This window comes from Lissotriton helveticus, chromosome 12 (assembly GCF_964261635.1).
Source record: "Lissotriton helveticus chromosome 12, aLisHel1.1, whole genome shotgun sequence".
NCBI classification, from domain to species: Eukaryota; Metazoa; Chordata; class Amphibia; order Caudata; family Salamandridae; genus Lissotriton; species Lissotriton helveticus.
The window spans coordinates 73,095,873-73,111,097 of NC_136073.1; the positions used below are offsets into that span (position 1 = coordinate 73,095,873).

General features: G+C 48.7%; 1 protein-coding gene across 2 annotated transcripts in view; it reads right to left on the minus strand.

The window, feature by feature from the left end:
* Nucleotides 1-15,225, minus strand: part of DNAH2 (dynein axonemal heavy chain 2) — a 3,497,426-nt gene that overhangs the window by 1,989,082 nt on the left and 1,493,119 nt on the right. The window lies entirely within an intron of this gene.

A 15,225-nucleotide genomic window follows, 5' to 3' on the forward strand; every position in this document is an offset into this window, starting at 1 on the left:
GGCCCTTTCTGGAACACACTCTGGTTAAGTTTGGGTTTGGTCCTCGATATAGGAAATAGATCAAATTACTACACCAGGCCCCTATGGCTGCAGTCAGAGTTAATTGAGTGCTGTCTTCTAAGTTCCCATTGGGAGAGGAACAAGGCAAGGATGCACCGTCCCCTATGTTGTTTGCCCTCACTATAGAATCTCTGGTGTGGGAAGTACGTGATCACTCCGGGATCCATGGCTTCAAAATTGCGGGTGTTACCTCAGCGGACGAAAAGATTTCACTTTATGCAGATGGCATTCTTCTCTATCGTATAGAGCCATCAGTGTCCCTCCCTTCATCCTTCCACCTGTTCTAGGATTATGGGAGCTACTCCAGTTATCGCATCAACTGAGGCAAATCAGTACTCTAACTCCTGCAGAACGAGAAGGAGGTACCCCCACTCCCCTGCCAATTAATGCATACAAAGTGCAGATTTGAGTACTTAGGTATATTCGTGGCACTAAGGAAGGACCTCTGCTTTGAGTGAAACCTCGTTCGGGTGAGAACATGCCTTGATTATATGGAAAGATTGCGAAGCTTTCCACTCACACTAATGGGGAGAGACACCATGTTCAAAATGATCTCACTACCAAAACTGGTCTATGTCTTGAAAAACATGTACTACCGAACCCCCACCCCCCCGAAGATCTTTGCCATGGTACAGGGTGACAGGAGGGCTCTTTTATGGGATAGTAAGCACCCCAGTAATTCTACAACATAACCAATACAATGGCGGACTCACCCTGCCCGATTTAAGAACCTATTATTGGGTGGCTCACCTCAGAAATATTAACAATTGGATATTTGCCCCCCTAGACCACTTGACCTATAGGCTGGAGTGGCCACAATGGGGAGCCTGATCCAGCCTACATTATCTCTATGGAGGCAGGGGAATTCTGTGTCTCCTCCTGGACACCCAGACCTCGCTTGCGGCATGGGATACCATAGGCTGGCACTCTAGGCCTATGAGAGAAATGGGAGGGGCATAGGCTTCCAGAGAAACGAAAGTGATTGGGTTTCGAGGCTTGGACATGTTTGGGATCTCTAGGGTGGGGGATTTAACTAAGGGTGGTGATATCATGCCATTCTCCTCCCTTCAACTGCAATATGGGATGAATTCAAACCAGTTTCTGAAATACGCACTGGTGAGGCATGCATGGAGGACTGGTGATGGCATCGCACAATAAGCCCCACTAAAGGGAGGAGCTGGGGAAGGGCGAGATTTCCCTTACCTAAAAAACCCTCAACAACAACATACCAGATACCGTAGACAAGTTGCAGGAGAGATGTGTAGCAGAGGTAGGAGAGATGGAGGACACTGACTGGGAGACGACATTGATGTACCAGAGGGAGGTAGCAATCAAAGCGAGGCTACGTCTAGTACAATTCAAAATACTCCAGGGAGTATATTATGATAGGTGCAGATCCCATGCCATGGGGAGGATGCAGTCCCCACACTGCTTGATAAGTCAAGGGGAAGATAGTTCCTTCTTCCACACGATCTGGAACTGCCCCCAGGTTCAGAACTGCTGGGAGGTGATCATTGGAGAATTTAGTGGAGTGCCTGAGGCATCAATTCCGCTGGACCCTAACTTCCTCATTCTGGGGGTCTCTAATGACATTGACTTACCATGAGCCTAGCTCCTGCTCGGAAACCTCTACCTTGTTGTATCCAAGAGAGACATAGCCCACCACTGGGGAGTCAGGTAATGCCCAACACAGCAGGAATGGAGACGGGGCATGGACATCTATATGGTACCTGAAAAAGTACGCCAGCAGGGGTTGTTCCCGAAAATGTCATACGGTGTGGGGTACATGGATGCAATACTACTCCCTGGAAACGCCAGTAGAAAATTTGAGTCAGAGGGTGACTTGATGAGCGTGGGTGAGACATAGCCAGGTGGATTGATGTTATCCATGTGGTGAGGATTAGTGATATCAAATAGGTATGGGACGGTGGGTGTTTTGGCATGGAGAAACGAAGGGAGGGCAAGATGGAGGGTTATTGTTGCTGTTACCACTTTGCAGTCGCTGGGGTGGGACTCCAGGTTTGATGTATGTTTTCATTATTGCTATTATTGCTATTGCTGCAACGTTTTGAAAATAAAATAAGAATATATTTACAAAGATAAAAAACACTGACTACAAGGGTTTCTCCAATGACTGTGAAATAGCTAAGCAAAAACAAAGGGGATGATTATCCATCACCGTTCTTTAGCTCACTCCACCACCCCAGTTCAGACATGGCCATATGCAAATCAGTCTGATCCTATGCCTCATGGGAACAGTCCAGCCCCAACTGCCAGGCCATGTCTTCCCTGGACCGGAAACAAGCATCCTGGGACCGGTTTCTGGCTAATCAGCCGTCATCAGCCAGGCTAGCTTGAATCCAGTGGCAAAGTGAGCTAGGGACCCACGTCTGGGCATACCCTGCCAACTTAGGACGAACAAATCAAAACCAAAGGGGATGATGGACAGAGTGTTGAACAATGCAAGCACTCACCCCCAGTCAACTGATCTGGGTTTATTCCATCATCATTCTTTAGCTCACTCCACCACCCAATTCAGACATGGCCATATGCAAATCAGTCTGACCCTATGCCTCATGGGAACAGTACAGCCCCAACTGCCAGACCATGTCTTCCCTAGACCGGAAACAAGCATCCTGGGACCGGTTTCTGGCTAATCAGCCGTCATCAGCCAGGCTAGCTTGAATCCAGTGGCAAAGTGAGCAAGGGACCCACGTCTGGGCATACCCTGCCAACTTAGGTCGTACTAATCAAAACCAAAGGGGATGATGGACAGAGTGTTGAACAATGCAAGCACTCACTCAGTCAACTGATCTGGATTTAATCCATCATCATTCTTTAGCTCATTCCGCCACCCCAGTTCAGACATGGCCATATGCAAATCAGTCTGACCCTGTACCTCATGGGAACAGTCCAGCCCGAACTGCCAGGCCATGTCTTCCCTGGACCGGAAAAAAGCATCCTGGAACCGGTTTCTGGTAATCAGCAGTTATCAGCCAGACTAGCTTGAATCCAGTGGCAAAGTGAGCAAGAGACCCACGTCTGGGCAAACCCTGCCATCATTCTTTAGCTCACTCTGTGAAATAGCTGCCAACAACTCGGTTTCATTTCTGCCAATGACAAGGATACTCATCTTCATATGTGCTGTAAACAACAGCGCAGTTAGCTTAGATTGTTTAATTGATGGCCTGCATTTTTCCCTTGCTGCTGACAGGACAGTAGTCAAAGGTAGAGCCTTATTTGTTAATGAGGAACCTTTCATCACAGCAGAGGAAACAGGAATTTCAGGTTTTTTCAAAGGAATTCCTGATAATGAAGGGAAATCAGGCCTCTTGTTTTAAAGCTATGCTTTTTCAGAGTAAATGGTTAAGAAATTAATGTGGTAAGAGGATTCCCCCATGACCTCGGAACCAGTACCTGACCTGCAGGCTGCACCTTAGCGACTGGCTCAGTGGGTTTTCAACTCACCTCAGAAGTCAATGTAGGACTTATTAGAACATTCTAAATGAAGCTTTTTCTTCTACCATTCAAGCGCTAAAGTCGTAGGTGCTGATTTTTCATCCTTGAGCCAAAGCTAGTTGTCTGCCATATCTCAGTCTCTCATTATTTTCTTGGAGTTTGAGAGGCAAATATGACATTTTCTAAACCAGTAGTCCCAATATTGTACATAGCTTTGATGTAGATTTTTCTTTTTCCATATTTGAGACACTTCTTTAGAAGTGATGGTTCTGAAAATTCCTCTGCCATCCTGAGGTGAATGTAAAGCCTTGGCATGACAATCTTCACTGGACATGCATGATAAAAAATATAGATTCCAGTGTAGTAAACTAAATTGAGTGCATATCAAGATCAGGGCTCATGAGGATTCCTTACACTGACTGGTCAAACCTTGGGACACAGAAGTTGAATAGGTGATGTATGGTTTATGGATGTTTCAATGTTATTACAGTGCTTTATTAGGCCCAACAGCCTGCATGCAAGTTTGCAGTGCCACATTATGGTTAGGAGAAAGAGGACTGAGTGTTGCTAAGGTAAGATGAACACATTACTTACCTTGGGTAACAATAAATCTGTAAGAAACATGGGTTAGTTATACATTTCTTACCTTAGAATTACCCCCGGCTTCAGACTGGATTTGGAAAGTTTTTCATCAGCAGTACCCCTGCGTGTCCGAAGGTGGCATTGGTCAACTCTGCGTCTGTCGTCGTGGTCACCAGGATAATGTCACGGTAGCTACATAGATGCCGCCCTCGCTCTCTGACATCAGTTCTGTACACGATTTTCCATGCCAGAAGTGCTGGGACATGCACGACACTGACCACTGGTGCACATAACTAGGGCCCGAAAGGATGTCCATAACCCTAGAAGTCAGTTCGCAGAACGGGGAAGATGGTTGGGGCGGTAAGGACTCTATAACTAACGAACAAGTTACTTACCTTCGGTAACGCTTTTTCTGGTAGATACAGTATCTGCCTGTGGATTCCTGCGTTACCGAAGGTAAGTAACTTCTTCTGATAGATAGATACATCTGCCTTGTGGATTCCTCACCTTGTGAATAGAGTCCCACAGCAGTCCCCACTCCTGGAGGAGGGTGTCCACCCTGCTATACCAGGAAATCCTGGAGGACAGGACGCGCAAAGTGGCCGTCCCTCCTCACCTCAGTATCTAAGCAGTAGTGCTTCGCGAAAGTGTGGAGGGAGGCCCAAGTCGCGGCTCTGCAAATGTCCTCAACAGGAACACCTCTAGACAAAGCGGATGTTGCAGACTTTGCTCTAGTTGAATGAGCTCTGATACCCTCAGGAGGGTCCTTACCGCCAGAGAGTAGCAAATCTTGATGCACAGGATTATTCATCTGGAAAGTGTGCGCTTGTGCACCGCTCTGCCCTTTTTGCAGCCAGCAAAACCCACGAAGAGCTGATCATCCACACGATAGTCTCTAGTCCTATCGAGATAGAAACTGACTGCTCTCTTAGGGTCCAAGCGATGAAGCCTCTCCTCCCCCTTGGTGAGGGGGAGGATAAAAGGTAGGAAGGGTAATGGATTGTCCTAGATGGAAGGGAGTTACCACCTTAGGAAGAAAAGCAGCCCTGGTCCTGAGAACCATTCTTTCAGTATGAATGGTCAAGAATGGGGGCTTGGAACTAAGAGCCTGAAGCTCACTTACCCTCCTTGCCGAGGTAATTGCAACCAAGAAGACCGTTTTAAAAGAAAGAAGCCTCATGGGACAGTTGTGTAAGGGTTCGAAGGGAGAACCCATCAAATAGGTTAACACAAGATTCAAATCCCAATGAGGAACAATAAAAGGAGTAGGAGGGAACTTATTAGTGAGACCCTTCAAAAATCTTAAAACCAAAGGAGACTTAAAAAGAGAGGGCTGATCCGGCAAACAGAGAAATGCCGATAAAGCCGAAAGATAATCCTTGACTGTAGCAACAGCAAATCCTTGCTGCGCCAGAGAAAGAGCAAACTCTAAAATGTCAGACAAATGAGCCTTCAAAGGGTCAACAGCCCTCTCCCCACACCAAGAGACGAATTTAGACCACTTATTAGAATAGATGGACTTAGTGGAGTCACGAAAGAATGACATCCACTATATCGTGAGAGAGGGAAAAGGAATTCAAGTTGCCCCATTCAATCTCTATGCGAAAACGAAGAACAAGGGGGACCCTACTCACAAAGGAACCAGGGTAATGTGTTTATCCAGAAAAACAATGGTTCCTGTGTCATATCACTTTTTCCGTTACTTAATAGACTGAAACTTGATAGCAATCCAAGTATTAGAGAGAGGGGGTGGGTGGCAACAAGGAGAGAAGACAGTTATACCAGTTTCAAACCATTTTTTATGTTTCAATTAACAAAAATAAATACAATTTATTTGACTGCGACAAACAATCCACTATACAAGGTGCAATGTGTCCCAAGTGATTTGTGAAGTAACCAAAAAACAACGTGTGTACAGTTAAGTGAACTATACAGGTTACAATGGTGGCTATTTACAAAGAGGAGACATGACTCAGAGCAATTATTTAAATCAATTTTAGAACAGCCGCTATATAATCATAGGCACTGTGTGAGTCTTATTCGCCTCCAAGTACGTCGACGGCGTTTCGACCCTTAAGGTGAGGGTCTCATCAGGACTGGGAGTGAGGGACGTCTATAAAAAATAATAATATATAGTGTAAAATTGTAAATATATACTTGGTCGCCATGAGTATATGAATATTTGGAAAAGGTTCAAGGATTTACCTTATACTGGGGTAATGAAAAGTATAACCCATGCGTGTAGAAGTAAAACAAATTTACTTACAGTGAACCCAGCCGGGCACTGTCGAGGGGCAAACAAGGAAAGGGCATAAGATTAGCCACAAACGAAAAGTTATGGTGTAGAATAAGTATATTGCCGCTAAAACACTAGTACAACTTACCACTGTATTGCATATGGTGTCCATGCGGCCTACCCTATATTGGGCAAACTCAACAACTGATAAAAGCCAGAATAGGACAGCATCGTAGCCGCATTAGAAAATCTGTTCTAACAGCTCCTCTCATTGCCCATTTCCAAGAATTCAAGCATTCTGCAGATGAAATGAGGTGGCAGGTTGTAGATATTGCAACACTACCTGAGAGAGGTGGTGATATTGCTCAGATTCTACAACGCCGTGAATGTCATTGGATTGATGAAATCAATTCAATAAATGAAGGAGTGAACTCCACTGATGAATGGAGGGGCTTTGTCTCTACATTGACCTAATCAATAATGTCTATTCTGTATTTAAGAATCTTGAATGTTACAGGCTATGTACTACATTGTGAAGACCTTTTATAGAGACCTAGGTGTCTTCTTAGGATAGCATGTTTACGAATGATATTATATTTAGGTGTATATTGGCTTAATAACTATGATTTGACAAGCAGATAATTTTGTGACATCTTTATGAGAGGGCATCTCGAACATTTATATATCATCACTGTAAATATGTTGTGCCATTGTATATACTTGTATTAATTACACGATTTTTATTTGAACATGTGATTCTGTTTTATTAACACCATATGTGTTTGTGCAAAATAGGAACAGTATATGCACCTTGATACAAATACACACACTGTATGCTATCTTCCCTTCCTAACCCGTATGTGTAAGAAATATGATCTTCCCTGACTGTCTATCTCCGCAATATAAATATGTCCTCATTTGTTTGAGATTTTATCACCATAATCTCAGAAGACTTAAGCCATGCGGCCCTTCTCGTGACAACAGTAGAGCCCATTATCCTGGCCACAGAGTCCGCCGTGTCCATGCCACTCTGAATTACCTGGCGGGCCGCTGCCTGAGTATCAGAGACCACTTCATTGAAGTTTTTTCTGTCTTCCTCCGAAAGCTTAGTTGACAATTGTTTCACTGAGTCCATCTAAGCATGAAAGTATCTCCCCAGCAGGCAAGTAGCATTGGTGGATTTAAGTGCCATGCTAGCCGAGAAGAAAAAAATATTTTTGGTAGACTGGTCCAATTTTTTAGAGTCTTTATCTGCTGGCACCTGTGGAAAAGAACCTGCAGACCTGTTGGAACAAGCGGCCTGCACAACCAGACTTTCCGGAGAAGGATGCGAAGAAGAAAGTCAGGGTCACCAGGTGCCACCCTATAACGTCTTGCCACCGACCTGGACACCTCAAGATCAGTCAATGGTCTCTTCCAGACCTCCATTATTGGCTCAGTCAAAGCCTCAGAGGGTGGAAGGGTAGGCTCTATAATAGAAGAAGGCGAATGCAAAACCTCAGTGAGGATGTTAGGCTTGAACTCAACAGTAGGCAAAGACAGATTGAGCAGCTCTGCAGCCTTCTTAATGACAACATGGTAAGGTGCCACGTCCTTAGATGGTGTATCAGAAGCTGATGGCAAACCCCACTCAGGAGAGAGTTCCAGGCCACTAGCACTATGCAAGTCCTCAAAACAGTCCCCTTGGTCCAGAGGTTCTCCTTCCTCTACTTCAGGTTCTTCATACCCTTTTCCCTCCATAAGGCGTAAAGCTCTGCGCCTCGACCACTCCAGACGAACCGAAGTCGTCGGATCCGGTAACGACTCCGACGGAGCCGAAGCCGGCGTCGAGCGAGGAGCCGGGACAGCTGGAGGACGAGAATCTCGAACAGGCGCCGTACCTCGATTCAGTTCTCGAGGTCGCTCCGGGGTCGGCGAAGCCGTGCGCGAAGTCGATGACCTCAGTGGCGCCGTACCGAGCCAAGGAGTATAAGGCGTTGGCATAAACGGCATAAAAGGTGCCGGAGCGTAAGCTTGAGGGACACCCACGTTAAAAGACAACTGACCCATAGGACCAGCCGGTGCACCAGCGGGGTACATTGCCCTTGAATAAACTCCAAACATAGCATTTAGAAAATGCGAGGGGTCCTGTCCAGGACCAGGAAAGGGAGGGTACGAACCCATCGGCTGCTCCGGCATCGGTTCTTCCTGACCCTCTTGACCCTCTGGGTTTTCCACCGGAGTCGGTGCCTGAGGAATCTCCTCGCCGAAGAATGACGCAAATCCGGATTCGGTTCCTGCTCCGGATCCGGGGAAACCTCACAAGATCGTTCAGGTGAAGGTGACACGAAGTCCTTGTGATGTTTTCGTGATGAAGACTTCCTCTTCGAGTCCGAAGACTCTTTGCCAGAGTGATGTCTTGAGCTATGCTTCCTCCTCTTATGCTTCTTCCTCGAGGAGCCTGAAGCATTACCCGAAGCCGACTTCGACCTGGACCTCGACCTCACTCTGGACCTCGACGCCGATCTTGACCTCGACTTCGATCGCGACCTCTGCTTCGACCTCGAGCAGCTAGATGTTGACCACGAAGACATAACAGCTTCTTTTCCTTTAACCTTGGCAGCAAAAGTTTCGCCTCACGTTCTCGTACAGCCTTTGGGTTCATCTTGAAGCAGGATCGGCAGCTCTCGACATCATGGTCCGAACCAAGACACCACAAACAATCGTCGTGCGGATCGGTAATAGACATCATCCGGGCACACGATCTGCACTGTATGAACCCCGTCTTCCTCGACGACATCCTCGACGAAGAAAAGACACTCGACAGAGAAACAGTAACACAAAATAGCAACAAGTTACTTTCTGAATCACAGAAGATCCCAGAAACCGTTAGCGTCGACGACGCGGAAAAAAGGGAACTGATGTCATCACGCCGACGTGGGCCTAATAAGGAGTCAGTGACGTCAGACGGAGTCACGTGCAAAGCCGTGCTCCTATGACGTCGTCTACGCCGGCATGCTACAAAGAATTTTCCGAACGTTGCTGACGCAAGGGGGATATTCACAAGGTGAGGAATCCACAAGGCAGATGTATCTATCAGAACTATTTTTCTTACAGATTTATCGTTACCGGAGGTAAGTAACTTGTGCATCTGAAAGAAACAAGTAGTGATCGATTCCTTACCTTAGAATAGATACCCCAGCAGTACCAACCCCGGTGGTGGGTCTGAGAACCAAGTTCACGCTAGAAAGTCCTGGAGAACAGAACGGCCAAAGAAGCCGTCTCTCCGTGTTTCGTAAACGTGTTCAGCGATGCCCAGCCCACGTAGCTGCCTGACAGATGTCATTTAAGGAGACTCCTCATCCCAAAGCAGTAGTAGCTGCCATTGATCTGGTGGAAAAAGAATAGCAGGCTTTGATGCACAGAACAACCCACCTGGAGATGGTGCGTTTGTGCATGGCCCAACATTTCTTAGCGCCCAAGTAATCAACAAAGAGCTGGTCGTCTTGTGCGATCCAAGTAGAAAGAAAGCGTACGCTTTTGATCCAGAGGGTGGAGCCTCTCTTCCTTTTTCAAAGGATGCGGAGGTGGAAGAAGGTGGACAAAGTGATGGTTTGGCCAATGTGGAAAGAAGTAACCACCTTGGGAAGAAAGGACGGTCTAGTTCTAAGGACGAACTTGTCCGGATGAACAGCCAAAAAGGGAGGCCCACTCAACCTGTGCGCAGAGGTGATGGCCACCAGAAAAGCAGTTTTCTAAGTGAGAAGATGTAGAGGACAGTTATGTAGTGGCTAAAAGGGAGCGCACATAAGAAATGTCCGAACCAAGTTCAAGTCCCACTGGGGCATTAAAAGGGGACCACAGAAAAAAGATGAGTAATGCCCTTAAGAAATCTATTTACAACAGGGGACTTGAAAAGAGAAGGCTGATCAGGGAGCCTGAGAAAGGCTGAAATGGCCGAAAGGTAGCCCTTAAGAGTGTTCAGAGCAGAGCCCTGCAGGGCCAAAGAAAGGAGGAACAAGAAAACCTCAGAAAGAGGGGCAGAAAGGGGATCCACAGCCTTTACTGTGCACCATGCCACAAAGTTACTCCATCCTCAGGCATATACCGTCTTAGTGGAGGGGTGCCTGGCTGTCAAGATTACATCACAGACTTCAGGAGACAGGTCAAACAACATCAACTGCTGTTGCTCAATCTCCACACAAGGAGGTGGAGGCATAACAGGTTTGGGTGGAGGACCGTCCCCTGCTGCTGCGATAGAAGATCCTCCCGACGAGGCAGTATGATCGAAGGATCAATGGCCATGTTGAGCAGCTCAGGCTACCACACTCTTCGTGCCCAATCCGGAACAACGAGAATGACTTGGGCCTGGTCGCACTTGATCTTCTTTAGCACTCTGGGCAGAAGTGGTAAAGGTGGAAAGGCGAATAGAAGGCTGCAACTCCACTCGCGATGAAAAGCGTTGCCTAGCGAGTGTCGCCTTGGAAATTACAACACGCAGAATTGCTGACATTGCGCGTTCTCTTCAGTGGCAAATAGATCTACCCAAGGCTCATCCCACTGCTGAAAGAGACCTTGCACCATCTCCCAGTGAAGACGCCATTCGTGATCCATCTTGCACCTGTGGCTGAGTTTGTCTGCCCTGGCTTTCAGTGAACCTGCCAGGTGTTGAACCACCAGGGATATGCCCTGATGTTCCAGCCATGCCCAGAGGCAGAGGGCCTCCTGACATAGGGTCCACGACCCCACCCCTCCTCGTTTGTTACAGTACCACATGGCGGTGGTGTTGTCTGTGAACACCTGCACTACTCTTCCCCCGACAGAGGGAATGAAGGTTTTGAGTGCAAGACGGATTGCCCAAAACTCTAGAAGGTTGAAGAGGAGAATGACTCTGCCGGAGACCAGAGGCCTGTGATCTCTGCCTCTACCATGTGGCCGCCCCATCGCAGAAGGGATGCGTCTGTCACCAATGTGTGATTTGGTTGTGAAAGGGAGAGGCATCTGCCATTGACCCAATCCTGGTTCATGAGCCACCACTTCAATTATCTTGCAGTGCCCTCCGAGATCTGGATGCAATTGGACAGATTCCCCTGATGCTGCGCCCACTGGAACTTCAGGTCCCACTGCAGAGCCAGCATATGCCACCTAGTATAATCAACCAGCAGGATGTGGGAGGCCATGAGGCCCAGTAGCCTCAGGGTCATCCTGACCGAAACCTGGGATAGAGGCTAAAAGATTGGAATCATAGCCCAAATATCCTGGACTCGCTGTTCTGGAGGATAAACCGGAAACTGTGTTGTGTCCCGAACCGCTCCGATGAAGATGAGCTTTCTGAGAAGGGGTTAGGTGTGACTTCGGCACGTTGATGACGAACCCCAGCAAATGCAGGAGGTCGGCCGTAGTCTGGAGGTGGGAGACGACAGCCTGGGGAGAGCTCGCCTCCAACAGCCAGTCGACGAGATATAGGAAGACTCGAACCCCTCATCTGCACAGATGAGCTGTGACCACCGCCATCACTTTCATGAACACCCAAGAGGTACTGGTAAGGCCAAAGGGGAGCATGGTAAACTGAAAGTGCCTCTGGCCTAACGTGAAGCGCAGGTAATGCTTGTGAGCCAGCAGGACGGGGATGTGAAAGTAAGCGTCCTGCAAGTCCAACGCTACCATTCAGTCTCCAGAGTCTAGGGCAGACAAGACCTGAGCGAGCGTCAACATCTTGAACTTCTCCTTCCAAGATAGTACGCAGGCCCTTGTCCTTCTTGGGAACCAGAAAGTAGTGGGGATAGTAACCACGACCTACTTCTGGGGCAGGAACGCGCTTGATGGCACCCTTGGCCAGGTGATCCTTCGACATGCGATGGTACTGAGGTGGCATGGAGAGAGTGCTAGTCTGAAAGGGGAGGGAGTAGCCCCTTTGGACTATTTGCAAAGACCACCTGTTCGACGTGATGGTGCACCAGTGGGGGAGGTGATGGCGTTTGGTGGCCCTGAAAGATTGGACTAGGAAGGTTTGGAGGCTGCTGCAGAGGGGGCTGTGGTGGACTGGTCCGCCCACTGGCCCCCAGAACCACGCCGGTGGTTTCCACGTCCCGGACGCGCTGAGGCTGAACAGCTTGCCCTGGCGTGTGGCTCTGGGCGGGACGTAGTGAGGCACCCTTTCACGTAAGGCAGACTGCCCAGGGCAGGTGGTGGAGACGCCCAAGGACCTGGCCAGAGCCGAGAATCCTTACAGCGATCTAGCGCGTTATATGCCTTGCCACCGAAAAGGTGACGGCCATCAAAGGGCATGTCCATAAGTCTGGATTTGACATACCAGGAAAAACCAGTCGAACGCAACCAGGCATAGCGTCGAAGGGCTACTGACGTTGAAATCATCCTGCCAAGTGCGTCGGTGGTATCCAGCCCACAGTGGACGGTAAACTTCGCTGCGTCTCTCTCCTCTGCAACTGCACGGGAGCGTATGGCCTGGGCCTCCTCCAGGCACTGAGGCAGCACCTGCACCACCATATCCCACACGGAGTGGGTGTAACGGCCCAACAGACATGCAGTGTTTACCGACCGCAGTCCCAAGCTAGCGGAAGAAAACATTTTCTTCCCAAGGTGGTCCAGCTTTTTGGATTCCCTTTCCGGTGGTGCAGTAGGGAAGGTGCCTTTAGAAGCAGAGGCTTGAATCACCAAGCTCTCAGGGGTGGGGTGTTGGGAGAAGAAAGTGGGGTCGCACGGGACGGGCGGTGGCGACGAGCAATCGTCCTGTCCACAGGAGCCCGTGTTGGGCGTGGACCACATGCCCAAAAGGATGTCGGTAAAGGCTTCATTAAGCGGCAGCAGGGGCTCCGAAAAGCTCGCTGCCGGCTGAAGCACCTCTGTTAGTCTTTACTGCCACCGTAGGAATCTCGAGGTTGAGAGCCTCGGCCCCCGTACGCAACACCACTGAGTATGACCCTCCCCCCTCTGTAGCAACAGTAGGAGGAGACAACATGCCTAGATTTGTGGAGGTATCCAGACCACTGACATCCCCCAGTTCCACTCTCCAGTCCGGAGCGTACTCCAACCGGTCTGTCAAAGAGTCCCCAGACTCCTCACAGTCTTCCTCACCCTCTTCTGGCTGCCAAAGTGCCTGAAAATGGCCAGGGTGGAACACAGGGACATAATTACCCATTGGCGCCGGATACGGCATCGGTCGAAGCTGGTCCAGCTTAGTGTCCACGTCGGAATGGAAGCCGGGGTCGACGCCGGCAGGGGGTCTAGCCGGCGTTGGCTGCGGATGTGGTGCTGGTGGAGTCGGCGCCGATGAAGGGGTCACAATGTTAACTGGCGCCGATCCGGATCCAGGCCTGGATCCTAGGGGGCCCTGCGGTGCCGTGGCCGGAGTCACCGGCGTCGAAGGCCTAGGGCTCCCAACCGAGTCCGCGGAGCTGAAAGCGCGCTGGCGTAGTCGGGCTGCCCAAAGTTGGCATTCATCGCTTGGTAAAATTGAAAAAAGACAGGCAGGGGTCGCTTCCAGTCCTGGGAAGGGACAGAAGACTGGAGTCGACCTTAATGCCCCGCATGCGAGCTGTGGGAGAGGCACCACCCGCACCCTGCATCGCGTCTGCCGACGGACAAAGGGAAGTCGAAGAGCGACGATGCTTCTTCGACTTTTACTTATGCTTTGACTTACCTGACCCCGAGTGTGTAGAATTGAAAGAGCAGTGATGGTGACGCTGTGATCGGTCCCTCGACCTCCCATGAGACCGGGACCTTGCTCGACACAGAGCCCACTGCCGGGCCTTGAGGAGCTTTCAGGACCGCTCCCGCAAAGACTTCGGGCCATGGTTCGACGTCGGAACACGACTTGGGATCATGGCCGCGCTCCAGGCAGAGGAGGCACATGCGGTCCAGATCCATTACCAACATCAGTTGGGTACAGGAACCATGGGCCTTGAAACCGGGAATCCCTTGTGCACCAGGAGTCGGTTAAAGACTCAAAAACGAAGTTGACGTGGCGCATCGGTTACTCCTCTCCCTTCCCCTGAAACAGACTGGTTGGAGGCTCCTATTCGGATTTAAGAGGTGGTTTCGGCCATCACCCATCTGCTGACCACAAACTTATCTCAGAACTCTATAGAGGAGGGGTGGGGGTGGGGGAGGGGGAGGGCACAGGGCTTTATTTGTTGGGAAATTTGGTCTGTTTTTTTTCTCCTTTTTTTGTTCTCTAAAAAGCAGACTTACTCGCCCCAAGTGGGCCTTAGTGCATCCTTGTTGCATTATTAGGTATACGCATGTGTTGCAAAGGATCTTTCTGTTGCTCTCCTTTACAGTACTGAGACTATTTAATGTTATACTTTGTCGAACGCCGCCGGCCCAAAGCAGGTTGTAGGCGGCATGCTGTGTTAATCACTTGCTTTGTTGGCTTATGATTCATAAGCCCAGTTTCCTTCCTTTTGACTGTGACCAGGGGGTTGTAGACAAAAATGCATTGTATTTTCATGCTATGTGTTCTGCTAATAAAACCGATTTATTTCTTAAAACGAAGTCGGCAAAAGACGCAAAAAACTCAGTTAAAAAGTGGCTGGGGGTACCGCTCTCTCCGGATCTGAGCTTGATGGCACGGTAAAATAAAGAACTGATGTCAGCGAGCTAGGGCATCGTCTATGTAGCTACTACAATGTAATCCCAGCGACCACGATGCGACGAGATTATTTCTCTAAGGCACCATTTAACAAAAAGGGCTATATCTACGCCCATATTTTTTTTTAAAGGAGAATTGTTGTAAACTAATATTAGCACCATGGAAAAATAAAACAAATAAAGAAAGAAATTTGGAGCTCCATTCTTAAAGAAAGTCACAAAAGTGCACCTTTGGGTTTATGATTTGCATGAGTACAGGTTTATGATTTACAGGAATTTGCAAGCATTTACAAAGGTAG